The following is a 21,787-nucleotide window of genomic DNA, read 5'->3' on the forward strand; positions in this document are numbered from 1 at the left end:
CTAAAAAGCACATCTTTTTACCTCTGAGATTGGGATGTGTCTTACGATTGATGGTGCCTTAGAGCCGATGAAATATAGTATATTGTTGGCACTGTTGATGTTCCTTAGAAGTCATTCTATGTCAGGCTTTCACCCCTATCCTTTTCTGAAGTCTAAAACTCTCTTATAACCCCTGTGTCTGGAATTAGAATTCATGTGCAGTGTGTACCATAGTTCAGGCATTCTGCACACTCAAGCAGAAGGTATCCAATTGGTTCTTGGTAAAGCTCCCATGGCTATGGTGGCCCCTAGGATATTCAGTGCTGGGTGAGCAGCTTCCTCTGGGCAACTTGACCACTTCTGGGGAATGATTATTGTTCTGGAAGACAGTGTAGTGGGTGAAAAAGGCCTTGACACACAGCCTGCCCTCAAGGAGCTCACATACTAGTGGACACAACATCAATGTCCACAAACAATAATAATGTCATAGGCTAAATGACATAACAGAGGCAAATATAAACTTCTACAGAAGGGAGAAATTTAGTCTGTCTGGGTTTGCTGGGTGTGACTTCACAGAGGAGGTGACACTGCCCTGGTCTTCAAGAAGAATGGGAGATGACTAAATGGAAAAGGAAGAAAGAACAGCATGTTCAGAAGCACTTGGGTACATTGACAATGTGAATTTTATGGTATGTAAATTATAGCACAATAAAGCTGTTTAAAAAATTTTTTTAAAGGAAAGTGCTTAGAGCCTCAAGTGCAGGGTGCATTTGAGAAACGATGAGAAAATCATGAAATGACAAGCAAAGAGGGTGCTTGTGTGAGTGGTAAGAGATGAGGCAAAACGTTTGGTTGTTAATGAGATTGTAAAGTTTTATCTGTTTTACGAAGAAATTTGAGTGGACAGAAATTTAGGAGAGAGCTTTGAGTAGAAAACAGAGATTGGAAGTAGACAGGATGGTCTGTGAAGCTGTGGGAGTTGTTGCTACTGGGCAGGAAAAGCTGCTGTCATTTAGCACTAAATGTAACTAACTTTCTTGGCAGCCCAGGCAGAAAGAAATGCATGGTGAGTTAGATAGCTTTCATTAACTGATAAAGGGAAGTATGTCAGTTTTTCAAAAGAGACAAATTGTTTTCCTAGTACTAAACTCTAAGGAATTTCTAAAGTGTATCTTAATATCAGGGTCTTTGAACAACACAGTTTAAAATAATAATGTCACGGATTTTGCATTTCTTTATACTAACTCCTGAGTCCATGAGGACGAGGACTCTGTCACTCATCTCTGTAATTCTAGGAGTTCGGGCTCGGTAATACTCGTGGAATTACTGAGTGATTCTCAGAGGCAGTGGGAGACCTGGTGCTCTGCTTTCTGGAGAGGAGACTGATGCAAACCCTAGCAAATGGGGCTGTGTTTAGTCATTTAGGACCTGCAGAGCAGGTGCATCATAATGATAGTGGTGGAGTGAGTATACCCTGCAATTAACTCATCCTGGGATTTTCGATTAGGTTCAGCTGTGTATAACAGACATTCCAAAATAACAGTGGCATTAACACACAATGGATTAATTTTCTCTTGTATTTTCACAAAATGATCTCACCCATGTGTCCAGCAACCAGATATAAAAGCAGAACATTACCCCTCTTATGCCTCTTGCCAGACACTAGCCCTGCCCAAGGGTAGCAACTGTCTTGACCTCTAACATACATGAATTAGTTTTGTCTGGTTTTGAACTTCATTAAATGAAATTATTAGTATGTGCTATTTTTGTCTGGCTTCTGTTTTAACCTCTTTATTGTAAAATCATACATAGCTACAGAAAACTACATACAAATATGTAGTTCAATGAGTTCTTATGACCTAGGCTAAGAAATAGAACTCTGCAAGCCAACCCAGAGGCCCTCCCTGAGCCCTGCTGCAGTTTGAATGCCATTCCTCCATAAATAATCAATCTCCTGATTTTAGAATGACCATGTCCTTGCACTTCCTATAGTTTTGTCACCCAACTCTGCATCCCTAGACACTATATTTTAATCTTGCCCATTAAAAGAAGTTGGTTATGCCATTTAAATCTCTTTTAATCTACCAGCCTCCCTTCCATTCCTTTCTTTTTCTAACAATTTATCTGTTAAAGAACCTAGACTATTTGACCCATCGAGTTTCCCACAGCTTAGATTTGCCTATTGCATACTCATGGTGCAGTTCAACGTATTCCCGTATACAATGTTCTTTGCATTTCTTGCAAAACTGGCAGCTGGATCCAGAGGCTCTACAGACTTGGGTTTGTTCCCACTGGCAAGACCCTAAGCAGTGTAGGATTCTTTCATCAGGAGGCATGTAATGTTCGGTTGTGTCTCCCAGTGTGATGTTAGCAGCTGTGGGAGCCAAATGCCAAGATCCACTAATTCACTGGAAGCTGCAAAATGGTGATGTTCTAACTCCATCATTTCTTTTTCACTTATAGGTTGGAATATTTTTGATAAAGGATGTTTTCCTTCACTGACTAGAATTTTGTTACTCAGAGATAGAGTCAGCCAGCTCATGAGACCTGATTGTACACATCTCTTCCCAACCCCGTGCTCACCTATGTCACATTGCTAGCTCGAAATTGGCCATGGTAGCCTTTACACCATGGAAATTGGCAAATGATGCAAATCAGGGCTTTTCATCCCTAGAGAGCTAGTTGTTAAACCTTCACCAGCATATAACTGGTACAGTTCATATAGGAAAGGCAGGATAAGTACTTGATTCTTCCTCTTTGTTTACTCTAACATCATCCAAAGGTGACCAAATAGGTTTTTAAAATATATCATTATGAATTCATGGATTTAAACACATTGAGTGAGTTTCAACCCAGTGCTTTTATTATGCTTATTGAGGCTCGATTATCCCATCTTACGTCTGTGTGTAGGTATGATAGCTCCAGCCATTTAGGCTTGTGATTTATTTGAGTTTATTGCCACCTTTTTACTATTCTTATGCCACTGGCCCCACCTGTTATATTCTTTTTCCTATTCTTCTTTGCCTTATTTTGGATCAATCAACTATTTTTTATTGATCCATTTTTTTCCCTCTTTGAATTTCTTAATTATACATTCTTTCATTTTAGTGACTACCCTAGAGATTATAATATATAACCAGACTTCTTTTATCTTGTTGTTCCACAGTCTTTAGCATAGGTTTCCAACTTCAAGGTCACCTCATGGTCCCAATGGCTGTTAGAGTGCCAGCTATCATATCCACATCCCGAGCAATGGGAAGGAGAAAGGGGGAAGGGCAAAAGGGAGCATGCCATTAAAGATCTTTCCTAGGACTCTCTTCCCACACTTCTTCTTAAATCCTAATGCGGACCTATATCTGAGGTACAGGCTAGGAAACGTAAGGTTTTGGTTAGGCACAATACCCAGGACTCTGCTACTAAGGAGAAAGTACAGAATGGATACTGGGTAGGCAATGAGCAGTTTTTACCTTACATTCCCTCTTTAGACCTCATCTGAAAAAGCAGGCAGTTGGACTAGGCAACATCTAAGGAAGTTTAAGAGTTTCTAGTCCAAAAAACTTTTATCTCTCTGCCTTCTTAATCATTTAAAGACAAACTAGCAAACTTTTTTCCTTAATGAAATTTCCTTTCTGACCCTTTCTAAAACACATCTTTATGTTGTGAAGAAAATTCAGTGTTGAAATCTAATAGAAAAGTAAACAATTGAGCAAAGCTCTCCAGCTGGCTTTAGGAAAGAACAATGTTCTACACCTTCTCTCCCCATCTCCCATAATGATTTGGTTTTTGTCATCAAAAAATTTGAGGCAAGAGATTCTTTTAATAATTTGGACACAGATTATTAGAGTAGTATTGTTCAAGCGTTTCAGGAATGCAGCAGTATTAGGGTAATACAGTAATTTGTCTGTGGATGGGGATGGATGGTGTAGCTACAAGTACACAGAATTGTAGACTGAGAACTGTAGGGCTCAGGGGGACCTTGCACATCATCAGTTTTCCTTGTAAGAGAAGGAAATAGAGTCAGGGATTCCTGGGGACTCAGGTTTGAGTAGAGGTGGATGCCAATCAACTTGCTCCCCCTCTAGGGATAATACTCTATTGTGTCTACCAACACTACAGTTGATGGGGCCCCATTTTGCTCTCGTTGGTTGAAAATTTGCCGGTCTATGAGAGGAGGAACCCTAGCACAGCCCCCATTCTCAGAGCATTGCTATTAGTGCCTGAGCTTGAGGCCCAGGAAGCAAGATGTGGCCTTCTCTATGTGCCCCATCAAGGAACATGCTCTGGGGAACACAGAAGGCTGACTTAACTCCTGAAGTCTTCCATCCATTGATTCCAGCCCCACTTCCCAGCCTCATCCCATTGGTTATGGCTCTGCCCTGTGAGGCTCATAGAACAAACATAATTTTGTTTTGTACCATATGGGACTCCAAAGAGTTGAAAACAGCCATCATCTTCCCTCATATTTCTGACTTTTCCCCTCTGACTGAAATAATGCTTTTCCATAACAGAGGACATCTGCAGAAGTTCACTGAAGATTGAAACAGCCTCTGCAGGGTTTGATACAGTACTGTCACTTTACATACCTCCTAGGAGCACATCCTCATGAATGGAGGGTGCTAATGTTGCAGCAGCCTCTGCAGAGGCTGAAGGCCCATGGATGGAGAACCCCCATACTTTTCTGGTTTTGCTGAACAGGCTTCCTTTGCTAATTTGGGTCCAGATTTTAAAGCTGCAGGGCAGTTTGTGAGCAATCTAAAAGTGCTCACCGTACACTGTGAGGGTGGCACACCATGAGACGAACAGAAGCTTTCATCTGTTTTTCTGGTAATGGTGAGAAGCTATATGCAAACATCCACAGATTAGTTCCTCCAGAGACTTACAGTCTGTGAAATCTCTTATCCCAGATTGGGACTCAGCCCATGCACAGGACACAAAGATAACCTTCCCATAACTGACTCACAGAGTATCAGAGCTTAGAAGAAACCCCAGGGATCATCTGGGTGCTCTCTGGATGAGAAAATGATGCATAGTTACATCCATAGTTGTTCTAGTACATCAGCTGCTCTAACCAGTCATATAGACCAAATAACCCATTCTTTTCCCTTCTCAAAACAGTTGTTTCCCATGGAAAAGAAACTCATCACCTTGGCTGAGGGAGATGTTCTCAAGATACCCAGGACCTGTTTCAAGATCCAGGGCAAGTGAGACTAGAGTCAGAGATTGATGGAGGAATTCTAGGCATTCCAACTCCCAGCCCAGGGCCAGGCATGTGCCTCTTGCCTCCTAGCTTGGTCTCACACGCACACAATGAAATAGAAAATCCTTCCTTGCCTGCTGTGGCCTCTCCCGCTGCAGAGCACAGGCTCCGGACGCGCAGGCTCAGCGTCCATGGCTCACGGGCCCAGCTGCTCCGCGGCACGCGGGATCCTCCTGGACCAGGGCACAAACCCGTGTCCCCTGCATCAGCAGGCGGACTCTCAACCACTGCACCACCAGGGAAGTCCGAGAACCATGTATTATAAAACAATTATTCTGAACATGGGGATTCATTTTCTGTAATGCTGATATTCCATACCAGGATCCTTTTAGGCTCAATTAGTCTCATAAGATAATGGAGGGCAATGGAAGTCTGTATTTTTAAATATATGAGCAGCTGTTTAGACACCTTTCGTTTGTTTCATGCTGCTGCTCCATGGAGAAGCAAGTGCTGGGTGAAGTGCTTATATAAAAACACAATAATCAAAATGTTGCCTGATTAACTTAAGTTCTAACAGCAATAATATTGAGCAGGTACTTGATCCAACTCTCCTGAAATCTGAGCAATATTCAAATAGGACCCAAGACCACAAACTTAAACTAATAACTATTGATTAAATATTGATAAATGCATGAAAACATATTTAAGCTTCACTTACAATCAAATAAATGCAAATGCATTTTTTAAAAAATGAAATTTCCATTTTGTTACCTACAAAATTAGCAGCCCACTACATTGCATGAAGAGCCGTGCTTGGTTTTGGGTAATCCTCTTTCCAAGAAACCCTAGGACTTGAGAGAGTCCAAAGATGGAGAGTAGGATGAGGAAGGACCTCTCGTAGAACAAACAGTTTGGGACTCTGAGGGTGCTTGGCCGGGGAAGTGAAGACTCAGAGTGTCCAGCTATCTCAAGAGAGTCTAGTAGGAGAGGGGTTAAAGTTGGTTTACATATGTCTCTAATGATAGAATCTGAATCAACAAGCAGAACCCACAGGGAGGCAAGATTCAACTCAATACAGACACTCCCCTATTTTTTTTTTATTTTTAATTTAATTTAATTTATTTATTTATTTTTGGCTGTATTGGGTCTTCGCTGCTGCACGTGGGCTTTCTCTAGTTGCAGCAAGTGGGGGCTGCTCTTCGTTGTGGTGCGTGGGCTTCAGTAGTTGTAGCACGCAGGCTGTAGAGCGCAGGCTCAGTAGTTGTGGCGCATGGGCTTAGTTGCTCTGCGGCATGTGGGATCTTCCCAGACCAGGGCTCGAACCCGTGTCCCCTGCATTGGCAGGCAGATGCTTAACCACTGTGCCACCAGGGAAGTCCCCCAGACACTCCCCTATTTTTGAGCACAATGTGCTTAAACATTTTTTGATGATTGAGTCTTATTTGCCATATGGTAAAATATTCATAAGCTACGAAGGGATATACAGTGAAAAGAAAATTGTCTTCCCATATCTGTCCTTCAGCCACTCAGTCCCCCTCCCTGTCAACCAAGATTAGCAATTTCTTGTATATTCTTCCATAAATAGTCTATGTGTATGCAAGCATACCATAAGCAGATAATACAGACTATTCGACATATTCGACATAGTCTTTTTTCATTCAAAACTGTTTAAGATTATTCTCTATCAGCCCACATAGTGCTACCAAGTTTTTTTTAATTCTTTTTAATGAATGCATGCAACTCTGTGTGACTGTACTATAATTTATTAAGCCCTCCTCTATTAACGAACATTTAGGATGTCTCCAATCTTTGGCCATTATATAATATACTTCAGTGAATATCTTTGTACATATGGAACACGTGTAAATACATCTATAGAATTAGTTCCTCGAATTGAATTCCTGAGTTAAAGGAGTTTTTTCAGCGTTAAAACTTTAAAATATTGGGACTTCCCTGGTGGTGCAGTGGTTAAGACTCTGAGCTCCCAGTGCAGGGGGCCTGGGTTTGATCCCTGGTCAGGGAACTAGATCCCACATGCATGCCGCAACTAAGAGTTCACATGCCACAACTAAGGAGCAGGCGAGCCACAACTAAGGAGCCCGCCTGCTGCAACTAAGAACTGGTGCAACCAAAAAAAACAAAAACAAAAAAAAAGGAAAACAAACAAAACTTTAAAATATTTAACACCTTTACACAGTTCAAAATTCATAAGATTCAAAGGGTATATGTGAAAAGTTTAACTTTCATTTCTGTCCTCAGCCTTCTAGTTCTATTCCCTGACTCAACCGGTGTTATCAGTTTCATATCTATTCTTAACCATTTCCTTCCTTTTTCATATACATATGGTACCACGTTATATTCATGATTCTGTGCTTTGCATTTTGAAAAATTAACAATATATCATGAAAACCGTTCTCAATCAGTAGTACGAAAGAGCTTTCTTTTTTTTTTTTTTTTTATGGTTACACGACATTCCATTAAATGGATGTACCATAACTCACCTGTCCTTTAACGATGGACATTTAGGTTGTTTAAAATGCACATTTAAAAAATTTTCATAGATATTGCCAGATTGCTCTTCACAGAGATTGTAACAATTTATACTTCCACCAATAAAGTATAAGAGTTTGTTTCTTCACATTTCAACAACACAGTGTATTATGAACATTTTTGATCTTTGATATTATAATAGGTAACACACGACATCTCAATGTTATCTTTATTTGAATTTCTCTCACAAGTGAGATTGAGAATTTCTATCGATGTTAGAGCCATTTATAATTGCTTTACCATAAATTATCTATTCCTATCTTTTGCCTATTTTTCTACTGGGTTGTTGGTATTTTATTATTGATTTTTAGAAACTTGATATATAATAAGGATATTATCCTCTTGTTTGGCACATGTATTGCAAATATTTTTCCTAATTTTTCTTTTTTAAATGTTTTTCTTTTATTTTTGGCAGTGTTGGGTCTTAGTTGCAGCATGCAGGATCTTTCACAGTGGCGCAAGGGCTCTTTGTTGCGGTAGGCAGGCTTCTCTCCAGTTGTGGTGTGTGGGCTTAGTTGCCCCGCAGCATGTGGGATCTTAGTTCCCTAACCAGGGATTCAACCGGTGTCCCCTGCATTGCAGGATGGATTCTTAACCACAGGACCACCAGGGAAGTCCCCCTAGTTTTTCATTTATTTTTTGAATATGTTTATAGTGTGTTCCCCTCCATGTGGAATTTTTTGTTTTTATGTAATAATATCTATTCATCTTCTGTTTAATGCTTGCAGCCTTTCCCATATTTTCATCTAGTACTTTTATGGCTTCACCAATTAAATATTTGATTCATTTGGCTTTTATTTAGGAATAAAGGGTAAGATATAGCAAATAAGGGGTTCAGTTTTTAAATTTTTTCAGATGGTCATAGAATTTATTTAAACTTTAGAGCCTCTTGAAGGTCAGGACCACATCTGATGCATCTCTCTATGCTCCAAAATGTCTCTCACTAATAATAACTAGCACTTAATGAGCACCTACTAGGACAAGGATGTCCTTGTGCTGAATGATTCCAAAGCCCTTGCACTTGCCAGGACAATACTCCCCCTTATCTAGCACAGTGCCTTACCCAAAAGCTCCCAGTCAATGTTATTTGAATACATGAATAAATTTGCATATACTTAATTTGGGCCATATATGATTCAGGTGAGCGATTCGTAGGATCCAGCCAGGCCAAGTTGATACCTCTGCACATCCAGCATGGGGTTGGGCTATTACAGTGGACTAAGCTTTAGCTCTGCCACTTACCTCTGACCTCCAGGCAAATAGTTTAACTGTTGTGAGCTTCTGTTTTCCTTGTTTGTGAAATGGGATAACAATACATAGCTCAGAGGAGTACTGTGAGGGTCAAATGAGAATTTGTCCGCTTAAGGGCTCTGAAGGACATCAAGATGGTGTGCCTTAAGGGATTATGGTTCAAGTGTGGATACTGCAGATACCACTAGTAGCACACCCCTATTATACATCTTTTTCTGGTAGGACTGAAAGAAGAGGGGGAGGCTGAACAGAGGACAGAGTTGTGGGGAAGGCAGGGGCTATAAGTAGATATTTCTGTTCCCCAAGTGTTCATTCTCTGGGCATAAACTGAAATTCCCTCTGGAGCCGCACTAATGGACACATTAGTATCAGTTGACAAAGTACCATATGCTCTGAAATGTTCTCCCATTAAGCTCCATGGGAAATAGCAGGAATTCATGGTCCATTATAGGAAACCTGCCATGACTTTAGACTCTAGTAAAACACACTCCTAGATCTCCTAGGCTCTGGGAGGTCAGGCCATGTCCCCAACTACATGATGATGCATAAGACAGAGTCTGTAAAGTCAGGTTATCCTTGTCTGTCAATTCTAGGCTCATAAAGTCATCTTTTACTTAAAAAATGTATTTTTTAATAATAAATTATTTTGTGAATGTTCTTGCTGTTTGGTTTCAAGCTAATTAGCATGTGTAACAGTCATTACTCGGGGTCCAGCTTATGAAAATACACATATCTTCAGTGTCATTAACAAGTGCAGTTTTTCATAATTCACCACCTTAAGTTTGTTACCTCCAGTATTCCTTTGCAAAAAGTATATCTCTTTTCATATCAAAATTTTTTCACTTAAAAGGAAAAAAGAAAAGACACAGACGCACGCTCCACAGCAGACTTAAAGTATCAGGATCTGGGAGTTTCAATGTGCATAATAGCTGCATTTTATTGAATGTCTACAACACCCCTAATCATATGCTACATACTTTGTCCTTCCTTATTATTTAATTTAGTCTTCACAACACTCTTCAAGGTCAGTATTATCTCCTCCTTATGATGAGAAAACTGAAAGGTTACGTTAGTTGTCCAAGGTCACAAAGCTAGCAAGGGACAGAATTGGGAATTCAAGCCTCTATCACACATCCTTCCCAGAACATCCCTGTGATTCAAAACAGACTGAAACACAAATGTTGCAGTACACAGTACATAGTAACAAAACATGAATAAAGCCTTGTTTTTAGGAAAATCTAGGTCATCCATCTCTCTCCCTAGCCTACACTAAAGATGGAAGAGAATGCCTCCAAGACTTTCCCCTGTGCCTGGAGCCTCTCCATGCACCATTTCCAGAAGTTAGGTTTGTAGGAGTGTTTTAACTGAAGAGTGTCCAGGCTAGCACTGCCCCTTCAATCAGGTTTGCTCTGCCTTTACCTGTCTTCCACATTGGGCTCCGTTTAATAGGATTTGCACTGAATGAAGGATTCCACTGTCTCCCCTCCGCCGAAGTTGGACAAACACTGATGTAGCCTGATTCTCTCTCTTACAGATGAAGATACTCAGACCCAGAGCAGCTTTGAAAAAATCACCCAGAAAGGTAGGACAGACTCTTTTCTCTTTAAGGTTTTAATTGCTGGGTTACTACAGGGTAACTATTGGGGTGACAAAGCCAATCACCATGGGAGGTATGTTCCAAGAGCCTTTCCAGTTTGTTGACGGAATAGGGGATGGTGGCTGCCCCAGATTTAAATTTTGGCTTCATTGCCTACTAGCTGGATTTTGAGCAAGTTACTTAACCTTGCTGAGTCTCTTCATCTGCATAACAGACACCCTAATATCTGCTTATTGGAGTTTTGTGATTATTAATATTATATTTAAATTTATTTATTTATTTATTTATGGCTGTGTTGGGTCTTTATTTCTGTGTGAGGGCTTTCTCTAGTTGTGGCAAGCGGGGGTCACTCTTCATCGCGGTGCACGGGCCTCTCACTATCGCGGCCTCTCTTGTTGCAGAGCACAGGCTCCAGACGCGCAGGCTCAGTAGTTGTGGCTCACTGGCCCAGCTGCTCTGCGGCATGTGGGATCTTCCTAGACCAGGGCTCGAACCCGTGTCCCCTGCATTGGCAGGCAGATTCTCAACCACTGCGCCACTAGGGAAGCCCTAATATTATATTTAAAACACCTTGCATATAATAGGTTTTCCTTCCCATCCTCAGAACCTTCCTATAGGCTGTTCTCTCTGCCTATGAGGTCTATCATCTCTCTTCTCCCCAGGGAACTAACTTGTACTTATTCTTTAGTTTCTTTCATTAGACTCCTTGGGTTAGAATCTAAACTCTGCCACACATACTAATTAAGTGACCTTGGGAAAGTTAGCCTTAGTTTTCTCATCTATAAAATAAAGTTACTAATAATATATACCTCATAGAATTATGTTAACATGAGATAACATAAACTGCTTGTGACCAACAAATATTAGGTCTCAATAAATCTTAACAAGGACAGTAGGGTCAACAAAATAATTTTGGAGAGCTCTCTTTCTGTCACAAGTAAGCTATTTACATTGTCTAGAAGCTTATGACATTTATACTTTATTCTTGGAGTTCAGAAAATTTACCAGGACATGGCAAAATCCATTCTGTCAATCTTTGTCTTTTAAATGGTGTATTTAGACTACTTACTTCTAATGTAATTATTGAAATGTTAAGACTTAAGTCTGACATTTTATTACTTATTTTCTGTTTGTTCCCCACTTTCCATTTCTCTTTTCTTTTTTCTGCCTCCCTGTGGATTACTTGGGCATGTTTAAGGATTCCATTTTGATTTATCAGTGGTGTTTTTGAGTATATCTCTTTGTATAGTTTTTTAGTTGTTGGTCAAGTATTAAACTATACATACACAATCTGTCACAGTCTACTGGTGCTGACATTTTACCACTTCAAGTAAAACATGCATTTAGGTCCCTTTATTTACTCTCACTCCTTTTAAATATAATTGTCTTAAATATGACCTCTATATACACCAAGAACTTATGACAATATTATAATTTTTGCTCCCACCAAACATAAATCTAAAATCTTAAGAGGAGGGCTTCCCTGGTGGCGCAGTGGTTGAGAGTCCGCCTGCCGATGCAGGGGACACGGGTTCGTGCCCCGGTCCGGGAAGATCCCACATGCTGTGGAGCGGCTGGGCCCATGAGCCGTTGCCCCTGGGCCTGCACGTCCGGAGCCTGTGCTCCGCAACGGGAGAGGCCACAACAGTGAGAGGCCCATGTACCGCAAAAAAAAAAAAAAAAAAAAACAACTTAAGAGGAAAGTAATAATCTATTATATTACCCAATATTTTTACCTTTTCTGTTATTCTTTCTTCACTGTTGATATTCCAAGTTTCCTTCTTTTATCATTTCCTTTCTGTGTGAAGAATTTCCTGTAGTCATCCTTTTAGGGTAGGTCTATTGGTCACAAATTATATTAGTTTTTCACCCTCATTCCTGAAGGATATTTTTACTGAATATAGTATTCTGAGTTGACATCAGTTTTCATTCAGCACTTGAAAAACATCGCACCACTTCCTTCTGACCTCCATGATTTCACATGAGAATTCTGTTGTCATTTGAATTGGTGTTCCCTTCTAAGTCATGTGTCATTTCTCTCTGCTATCAAGACTCTGTTTTGTCTTTAGCTTTTAGAAGTATAATTACGATGGCTATAATTATTGAAATGTTAGGACTTAAGTCTGTGGATTTCTTTAGTTTTCTCTGAGCTTCTCCCTTCTGGAGTTGGTGCAGCTTCTTCAATCTAGGCTTATGCCTTTTGCCAAATTTGGGGGATCCTCAGAGATTGTTTCTTCAACTACTTTTTCAGTCCCTCTCTCCCCTTCTCGCTCTCTCTCCTCTCCTTCTGGGACTCTGATGATATGAATTTTAGCTTAACTTTGTTCTTCAATTTTTTCCCCCAGTCTGTTTTCACTCTGTTGTTCAGACTGGTTAAATTCTATTAATCTGTCCTAAGTTCACTGACTTTTATCCTCTGTTATCTCCACTCTACTATTGAGCCTGTCCAATGAGTTTTTCACTCCTTTTATTGCTTTTTCCAGTTATGAAATATCTATTTTGGTTATTTTTTATAACTTCTATTTCTTTGCTGATAGTTTCTATAGTTTCATTTGTTTCAGGAGAATCAATAAGTGCTTGTTTAAGCATTTTTATTATGGCTGCTTTAAAAGCATTGTCAGATAATTCCAAAATTTGTAGTTTCTCCATTTTGCCATCTGTTGATTGTCTCTTTCTCATTCAAGGTGCGATTTTTCTGGTTCTTGGTATGATGAGTGATTTTTAAAAGCTGTATCCTGGACATTTTAGGTATCATGTTATGGATTCTGGATCTTATTTGCATCTTCTACTTTAGCAAACCTCAATTGACACTGTACTGGTGGGGAAAGGGAACACTGCCTCATTACCTCATGGGCAGCAGTGAAAGTCTAAGTTCCCCATTTAGCCTCTACTGACCAGGGGTAGGAGAGTAGGAGTGTTTTGTGTCATTTTTGTCTGGGGTGTTTGTCTGGAACAGGGTTGGTTTTATCACAAAGGCTTCTGTCTTATTAGGCTGCTCTTTCCCATTCCTTTGACAATGGAGATCAGACTTTTCTTGAGGCTGTTTTTATCTGTACCTATTGGCATTTCTTAGCTGTGGGCTTCTCTAGTGCCCAGTCTGGGATGTATAGGAGGCAAAAAGAAAATCTAGGGAATTCATGGTCATGTTGTTCATTGAGTCCTGAGGTCCCAAACTGGGCTGCTTTCTCCATCATTCAGAGTTTTCTTACCTTTGTTTTATATGTTATGTCTAGGGATTCAGGAGGAATAGGGAGAAATGTATGTCCTGCATCTTGTCCAGAACTGGAATTCCTAGGTGTATATTTTAAAATTACTACTCTGTAGCATTTAATGAGTCTTTTCTATCTGAAAATTCAATTTTCTGAAAGTCTATAAAGTTCTCCTATTATTTCTTTGGTTGTTGCATTGCTCTCTTCTTATTTTTCCTCCATTTGGTACTCCTATTATTTGCATATCTCCTAGATACTTCATCCATGGTTTTTTAAAAAAAATTTTCCCTCATAATTTCCGTTTCTTTGTATTTTTGGATTGGTACTGTGGGATTGTTCTCCTTTTTCATCTTTCAGACCATTAAATCAATTTTTGGTGGTGTTCATTCTATTCTTTCCTTCCACAATTGAAATGTTTAAATTTAGAAATTTCTTTTTTTACTTCCAAAATCCATTTTCCCTCATTGTTATCACTTTTCCCCCAATCTCTACTTGAATCTCCTTAAAACTCTTATTTTCAAAGCTTACTTTTTCTTATTTTAAATCTGTCTGAATATGAGTCCTCTCTTTTAGTTATCTAGCTTGGTCTTTCTCCTTTAAGCAACTGAGCCCCTTAACTGATCTCTGATCTGCTTTAGCTACTCATACCAGCACCTGGGCAAGTCAGGCTCTTGTGGCCTCTTGGATAGCAACAGCTGAGCAATTGTGAAAGGAAAGAAAGGTGCCTTTTCTCCAGTGACCTAATGGTGAACAAAGCTGGTCAGCTGGGTCCCTCAGGCTGAGGTGACGGTGGGAGAGGCTTCTAGGATCTTCAGACACTCCCGGTGTGAATGGGAAAGGGTTGGGCTGCTGTGTGTCAATGTGTAAGTTGTTTGCCACACAAGGGTACCTGGTTGAGAGAATATTAAGAGCTAAAATCTACTTGCTGAGCTGTTTACCCTGGTGTGGAGCTACATCTGCCTGAAAGAAGGAAACATTACTTCCTCATTTGCACAAGAGCAGCTGAAGGGGATGCCTTTTTCTAATCTACATTAAGATGCTGTACAAGCTAGTAGTGGCCCTGGGAGGGGTAGTTTGGCCCACCTGTGGCATTCCCTTCTAGGGAGGTGAGCCCCAGTGGAATCGGGGCCTTCACTCAGGGTTATGTGCAGGAAGTGGGCAGGGACAGTTCCTCCTCACCTGCTAAGGGGTGCCATTCAGTTGGGGCCAGCTGGGCCCCTCAGGTAGCTTCAGAATTGAAAGCCTTTGTGGCAGGCTCACTAGTGAAGCAGGTACTTCCCAGGTTCCTGGGCCTTGGTCCTCCCTGCAATTTTAAACAGTGTGTCAGAGACACCATCCTTCACCAGTCCTGCACTGGCTCAGTCTCCCCAAGATGTGTGAGGTTTCCTTTAGGCGCCAGCTGTAGGCCCTAGCATCCTACCCTCTCTATTCACTGTATGTCTCACAGTTTGAGTCACTTCTACAGAGAGCTGAGTGAGAGAAACAGTGTCAGCTCTAGGTGCAAGCCCCCATCTTTAGAGAATCCCCTTAGATAGTCATCCTAAGATCATTTAGGAAATTTTTCCATATCAAAATTCTGTTGCAGTCATCATTTTTCCCCATAGGATAGAGCTGTATTACCCAGATAAACCTGAACTTGGATCCCATTTACCACCAGCTCTATGACCTCATGCAAATCATTTGACTTCTCTGAGCTTGTCTTGGTTTCTTTGTCTGTAAAACGAGGGTCATAATGTTTGTCTTCCATAACTCAAGGAGCTATTGAGAGAATAAAATGAGACGATTGCTCTGTCTAGTGCTTTCCAAACGGTAAAGTGCAATGAAAAGGTAAAGGAGATGAATAAAATGGTGATGGAGAGATGGTAGCATCCGCTTCTGGGGCCATGGGGAGCAGAGCGGTGGTGTGAAGTTGCAGTCATCCAGCAGATTCAGAGCAGGATCAAGCCTCTGGGAATTGGAGCAGACATAGTTGGCAAGACCAGAGTAGGGCCATGCCAGACACTGGCCACAACCTCAAGGGCATGCTTTCTTCTTAGGAGCTGATCTTTCAAAGGCTGAACTAGTGGAAGAAAAGAGAATTTTAAAAAGAGATAAAAAGGAAAGAGTAAAAGATGCTAAAGCCACTCATATAGTTTCAAAGCGGTCCCTCAGAACACTGAAAGATTTATCAGGTAAGGAATGAGATAAAAACATCTGTGAGGAGACATAAAGATCTCGAATATATATTTTTTAATTGTGATAACCATTCCCAACCCTATGCAAATATCCCATCCTTTTCCTCTGTTTCCAACCAAGTCATTAAGTCTATTGCATTAGCAGTAGATTAGAATACCAGTTTTATCAAGGAGCAGAGAATGTAATTAGGAACAGGAAAAGAAATTAAGCAGGCAAGGCTTATATGAGAGCTAAGGAAGCAATCCAGAAGGAAGATGTGTCTTCCACACCTCCACCCTTCACCCTCCCCCAAAAGGAAAAATAGGTCATCTTTGAGAGAATGACTGTGACAGGTGATCGTGTAAGATTTGGAAAGTACTGGGAGACTGCTCTCTCTTCACTAACACACAGACAATGGACTTTCTAGCCTAACTCCCTATTCTTAGTATGTTACAGTGAACTGGACAATTCATTTTTAAGATGTGAGCAGTGAATGTCTGCCTCTGTGTCCTAGAATCTTGGGAGTAAGAACATGTTATGCCATTGTTTCTCCCTGTAGGGCAACAAGAGGTAATATACTTGTTGTTAATTTACTTGTCCTCAAGAGGTAATATAATCCTCATGATAAGCACCCAGTCTCTTTTTCAGACAACAGCAGAACCTCTCTTTCTGACTTAATATTTTACTTCCTTAAGGTAGTTACAAGGTATCATTCCCTCCTTTTACAAAAGAGTAAACTGCAGCCCAGAGATGTCATGTGACTTTCCCATAGCCACGTGGCAAGGTTAAGGACAGAACTAGGTTCTAGGGCACTGCTTTTCTACAAGCAGCTGACCACGAATGCTGGCATGGATGTTCCTAGTGGTCTTGTTGCAGTACTCCAACAGTCCATGAATCTTGGCTCACCAAAGTCTCAATGAAACTGTCTTCATTATAGTTCACTATTAACTAGAGCTTGAATATTAAAAACATGTCATCAGTTTATGTAGTATAATAATACTGCCTTAACCAAAACATTCCATTATCTATCCAGTCTGGATTGATGTTTAAATCACTATACTTCAAAAGGCATAAGTTCGTTGGAGGGCACTCAACAATGTTGAATGAATGACCACTTGGAGGCTCATTAAGGAACCATGTCATTTTATATCTGAAAGAGGCCTTGAAGGTCATCTTGTCCCACTCCTTTCCTTTCTTTTGCAGCCTGAAGAGTGAGGGGATTTGGAGAACAGCACTGGAACCCCCTCCCTTTTTTTTCTGTTTCCCGGACCAGCATTATTTTTTCCACCTGCACTGCTTTCAGTTAATTTGATACAAAGGCATTAAAATTGCTAATTTACTTGTATTCTGGTATACAAAAGAAGTGCTTCTAACATCTAATTTTAAAACACTACTCCATACAAAATGACAGGGCAGGTTTGGGGTTTTCTTGTTTGTTTGTTTGTTTTAATTGTATGGAATTTGATCATTCTGAGGAAGAGCAGAAACTTGTCCTAAATCACTGAAGACAGTAAAGCTGAAATTTGAAGCAGTAAACTATTCTATTTTGGGAACAGTAGATATGAAGTCAGGAAGAGTTAGGCATTCTAAGAAGAAAATTGTATAGAAAAGCTTACTAATAAGTCAGCTCTCCAAAGTAGTTGAATGCAAAGGAGATTAATACAGATAAAGGGAAGGTATGGGCACTTAGCAGATGACAAATAATAACACATTCATGCCATAGGGAAAGCAAACTTTTAGCTGAAATGGTACTTATGGGAAATAAATTCAAACCTCAGATGTTTTAGTCAGGAAGTCTCATTAGGATGCAACACAGCTTCTCATCATGGGTTATTACACAGTGTCACTAAAAAAAGGACAGACATCTGAGAGGGACAAGACACGACCAAATAGCAATATGAGAAATTTCAGTCTTGCTGTGTCTTGCTCTATATGAATATTGGATCATTAGATGCTATCCTCTCACCAAAAATGACTTCAGAATGACAAAAACAGAGATTAAAAGTGATCTATATTGAAATGACAGCTGTTAGGGTAAAACTCTTTTGAGAATCGAATGTAGATTTTATTCATTCATTTAACAAGTATCTATGGGGTTCTAGGAAGATGAAAATAAAGAAGATAATGTCTTTTACAAGGAGGTCTCAAAAAAGACAGACGTTAATAAACCATTGTGGTGAGGTGTGGTGTGAAGAATATACCAAGCACAACCTTTGGTTCTGCTGATTTTATCTAAACTTTTGAAATATATAAACGTTTTTCTTTTATATAAAAAGAGAATATACCAAGCACAGCCCAGGCACAAAGGAGGGGCTGGGGAGACCTCAGAGAGGGGAAGATATTTTTGACCAGGATTTAAAGGAGGAAGAAGAGTTTGTCTGGCAGGCTGTGGTAAACGTGGGGAAATGGGGAAGGCTCCCAGAGCGAGGCAGTAGCTTATGCAAAGTATTTGGCAGTATGGGATTTAGAATCCCAGATGAATCCCAGTGCAGCTACTTTAAAGCCGTGGTTTCGTAGGTAAGTGACATTACTTCTTGGAGCCTCAGTTTCCTTCTCTGTAAAAGGAGCATAGTAATCTTCACTGCATATACTGATTATAAGCATGACTAATAGTGCTGGCTAGCAGGTAATGAATGCTGTTTCATCTCTAATAACTCTTTATAGAACATGCCTAGGTTGCAAGTTGTCTTATTATGTTCCCTCTGCAGAGGAAGATACCTAGAACTGAGAGCTTATGGAACTTCCCCAAGATTACATAGGTTAACAAGTGGCTGTGTTAGGATTTGAACCCAGGCAGTTTGGCTTGAGACTGTTTGTTTTAGCACAGTGTTCTATGCCTTTTATTACATGAGATATTGTATGTAAAGCACTTAAAAAAGTGACCTGTAGCATAAGTTAATAAGTTATAGCTATTTTTACTATTGTAAAGTACAATTGCCCTAGGAACATGAGGTTTTCGGTGTGCAGGTATGGGGTGAGGTGGAGATGGGGCTGCAGCAGTAATGCGTTGGATAGCTGAGGGGCTTCATGCCATGCTAAGGAGTTAGAGCTTTATTGCCAGGCTAAGAAGGAACAATGGAGTTACCTTCAGCAGGAGAGTGACTTGTCAGATTTATGGATTAAAAAGGTTACAGGCAGCATGTGGCAGATGAATTGCCTATAGGCAAGACTGGAGGCTTTTACTACAGCTTCACGAGAAATGGTGAGGCTCCAACTAAGGCAAGGACAGCAGGATAAAGAGGAGGGGATGAGTATAAGAGATGTTATGGACACAGAGTTGACTGTATTTAGTGACCAGTAGGATATGAGGGCCAGGAAGAGGGAAGAGTCTAGAATGTTCCCTTGGTTTCTGGTTTAAGTCCCACTACCATTTGAAATATGGAAGCAATGAAGAAGAGGTAGTTTAAGGAAGATGGGAATTTGATTTTGTCTCTGTTGAGACTGTGGCACCTGAGGGGCATTCAGGAGTTGCAGCAGCCAGTTGTGTCTCTGGGTTTGGAGCACAGAAGGTCTGAGCTGAAGAACAGAATTGCAGTTGATAGAACTGCTCAGTTAGGGTGAAGAGAGAAAAGAGGCCAAGGGGGGACACGAGCAACCTTGGTATTTAAGCAGCAGGCAGACAAGGAAGGCTGAAGGGGGCTGAGGGATCAGAATGGCTGAGTGGGAACTCAGGGGCCAAAGGTGAAATTGTTGACACAAATATACATAAAGCACCTGAAGATGCAGACACCTCTGGCATGGGTAGCTAGGACATTGTGAAGGACAGGACAAAATTCCATGGGCGAAATTTGTACTCACTGGACAAGAGGGTTGAGTTTTTATTTTCCTTTTTGACAAGTGAACTCTTCGGTCTTTAATATGCATTTGGGAGAGTAATTTGATTATTAATCTTTATCTACAACACATAATTTTAAAACTTAAACTTTATTTAGAGATAATTGTAGATTCACACGCAGTTTTATAAGCAACAATATGGAGAGGTACAACATTTAATTTTTTAGAAGCTTACTTTATTTCCTCATGGCTTCAGAATTTTCCATTTTTGTTCACTTTCCCTAATGGTGCTTATTGTGGGGGCAGAACTCTGTACACTCTAACTAGAGAGGAGACAGGTGACGGAAGCAGACCCCAAGGAGTGAAGGGCTATCTCAGCCCATAGATCTGGGTGCAGAGGGGCTGGGGCACTGAGAGAAAAGGGAGTTTTGGGTGGAGGTACCTAGGAGGCCTTTTAAAAATGGAGCCTCTCAGGAGACCCTTTTTGGATAGAGGCCTGGATTTGAGAATGAAGGATGAGAGGAGGTGGGTGCTGGAGGGCCTTTCTTCATCCAGGCCAGTTGGGCTCCAGCTCCAACTGCTGCAATGCTGCTGCTTTGTTTTTTGGGGGTTTTTTGGGTTGAGGCGGGAAATGACGACACACTTGTGAACTTATATTTGTGCTCCATTCCACCACCAAAATGCTCTAACATTGATGGCACCCCTTCCCTACTCAAAAACTCCTCCCGTGGTCCCTGCTGACTCTGCTGCTTCGGCTCTGGGCTCCTGAGCCTCCCCACTGGGCTCTCTCTCACCTTGGGGGTCTTTGTTGCTGTGGTCTGTGCCTAGAAGGCTCTCTCCACACTGGTCCCTTTCATTGGCAACCCCATTGCCCCCAGGTTTCTGTTTGGAGGGCATCTTCTCCAGGAGGCAGTCTTCCCTCAGCCGGTGTGGGCACCACCTGCCATGCCCCCCTTGGCCCCCTAGGATCACACTATGGTTACAGGAACGGCACTGTATTAGCAGTCTGCTAGACAGTACATTCTGTGAAGGTAGGAACTGTGTTTTATTCGAGGCTGTATCTCTAGCGTCTAACACAGTACAGAGACCTAGTAGGTGTTGAGTAGCTATTTCGATAAGAAAGAATTCTTGGACAGAAGCATGAAGTGGGGGGGGGGGGGTGGATAGAGAGGCGGTAGCACAGGAGCCAGAGGAGTGGGTGGGTAGCCCAGGGAGTCAGAAGAGGGCTGAGTGCAGAGTCCTTAGGGCACCCCAACATTTTAGGGCTTTAGGGTTTGAGAAGCCCTCAAGAAGACTAGGAAGGGGTGGCTAGAGAGATCGGAGGAACCAGTGCCCCAGAGCAGGAGTTTGCAGAGGCAAGGTAGGTGGACCATAGTGCCATATGTGGGCCCACCCCTTCCACCTCCCCTCAGCCCAAGGGGCTGTGTGTGTGTTGTGGGGTGTGTGTGGTGGGGGGCAGTCGGGATCATCTTTATCTCGCAGAGTCCCGTGTACCTGGAGCTCTTCAAAACGCCTTGGAGTGCAAGAGCCAGTGGAAGGGAGGTGTGAGAAAGGGGGGTCGTTCCTTGGGACTCTTCTGAGTTCCTGTTCTGGCGTCACCGCCACCGGTCCGGGTGGCCTTGAGGAGCCCCTTCCTCTCCCGGCCTCAGTCTCCCGGTGGGTAACCGGCGGACGCTGCGTGCCCACGCGGGAGCTGGGGAATGCCGGCGGAGGCAGGGCTCGGGTGGGAGCGGGACCGCCCACTGCGGCGGGCCGGGACCTCCCGGGCCCGCGGAGGCGGCGCGCGGGGCTCCTCCCCCGGGGCGAGGGTCGCGGCGCAGGCAGCTGTCGGCCCCGCAGCTGCAGCCTCAGCACCTGCCGCGGCCAGACGGCGCGGGCGGGCGCGGCCTGGCCGTGCGCCCCCACTCCGGCTGCAGCCGCGGCGCGGGAGGCGGAGCCCGAGCCGAACCCGAGCCGAGACGCTGGCTGAGCCTTGCCCGCGTCCGTGCCCGCCGCCGGGCGGGGCCGCCCCTAGCCGAGAGCGTCAAGCCCGCCAGGTCCGCGTCCGCGCGGCTGGCGCCTCCTTGCAGGTAAGGG

The sequence above is a fragment of the Phocoena phocoena genome, chromosome 6, assembly GCF_963924675.1.
Source record: "Phocoena phocoena chromosome 6, mPhoPho1.1, whole genome shotgun sequence".
In the NCBI taxonomy this organism is placed as follows: domain Eukaryota; kingdom Metazoa; phylum Chordata; class Mammalia; order Artiodactyla; family Phocoenidae; genus Phocoena; species Phocoena phocoena.